General features: G+C 53.6%; 1 protein-coding gene across 1 annotated transcript in view; it reads right to left on the bottom strand.

The window, feature by feature from the left end:
* DSCAML1 (Down syndrome cell adhesion molecule like 1) overlaps positions 1–1,436 on the bottom strand; it is a 108,758-nt gene that overhangs the window by 23,034 nt on the left and 84,288 nt on the right.

Genomic DNA, 1,436 nt, shown 5'->3' with positions numbered 1-1,436 from the left:
GGAGCTTCCCTCAGTACAAGAGGGGGAGCGTGGCTGGGGGTGATGGCTCACAAGCCGGGCTGGGGGCTGCCCGTGCATCCCCGTTCCCCAGGGATGCGGTGCCGGAGGGGAGCTGTAAAGCTTTTACTACCCTGTACTCAGAAAGACCCGCGTAACTCACTTGTGGCACTTAACGTGGTCACCAGGCTCTTGTGGCAATAAAAGCTTTACAGTGCTCCACGCCATCCCGTGCTCCTCACTCTGCGCACTTCTATTTAGTCACTATTTATTCACTTCTATTTATTCACTTCACAATTCTTTTCCACGGGCCTTTTATCTGATGGCCAGAGCAAATAAGGAAGCCAGCGAGCGGGGCCGGGTGTAAGTCTCCTGCCACGCTGCAGGTGGAATGAAGATGTCTCGCTGCGGCAGAGCCACGTGCCGCTGGCCCACACCCGCTCGCCTTCCTCAGCCTCTCACCAGCCACTAATCGAGGCAGTAAATTCAGGCTCGGAAGGGTTCGCTAGCGGTTCCTTCCCAGAATATATTCCTCACCTGAACTTCAGCACCCTGCATCCTCCGACGGCACCTCCCAGTGACTGACAAAAACTGAATCTCTATAATCTCGATATTTAACTTCACTTGCATGCGTTCCTACCGGTGCTCTCTCCGCACCATCCCTGCCTGTCCCGTTCATCCCAGGAGAAGACGAGCGTTTCCTCAGCTCTATCCAAGCCCTGGGCCTCCCGTGTAGATGGGGACTTCATATAAGGTGAGGAAAGCAAGGCTGGCCATGCCCTGTGCTGCACACCCTGGGGAGAGAAGTCCTCCCCACACCGCCCTTAGGTGATCCGCAGCCTGCTCGTCCCTCTGCAAAGCCTTGGAGAAGAGCATTAGCTAATCAAGTGGTAGCATCTATAATCAGCTCGATGCACTCTCTTGCTAACCTGATTTCTAATAAGAAAGTGGTGGATGGGAGGGGAGGGGAGGGAGGGGGATCAGAGTAAAATCCAGTCCATAAATACCCTGCTGGGCGAGACAGAGAGAGACAATTGGCCGGCTCCGTCCCCAGCGCGCCTGTGTGTGTCTAAATGATTTACTGCAAACACCGAGCTGGCGATGGGCAGAGACGACCCGACAACTCTGAGGACGGGAGATACGGGAGCACCGCACACCCACGGCACAATCTCAGCGAGTCACTGGGAGGGAATGCATCCGGCTCAATTCATTAGGACTGATAGCTCCCTCAATGGGGCTGAATAATTGATGGCCTGGAGAAGCTTTTAAGATGTTCTGTGCGCTCGGAAGACCGAGGGTATTATTTTTTTAAAAGCTAACACACACAGAAAAACATCGGTGAAGGTGATCCGAGCAAAGGTTAGACGGTTTAATACGTTATGTTTACACCGTAAATCCTTGCTCCACCGCTTGTAACGGGAAATGGATACGGTGTGGCT

The sequence above is a fragment of the Charadrius vociferus genome, unplaced genomic scaffold, assembly GCF_000708025.1.
Source record: "Charadrius vociferus isolate BGI_N301 unplaced genomic scaffold, ASM70802v2 scaffold241, whole genome shotgun sequence".
Taxonomy (NCBI): Eukaryota; Metazoa; Chordata; class Aves; order Charadriiformes; family Charadriidae; genus Charadrius; species Charadrius vociferus.
Note: the sequence above shows the minus strand (reverse complement) of the source record. Positions and strands in the feature narration are given on the sequence as shown.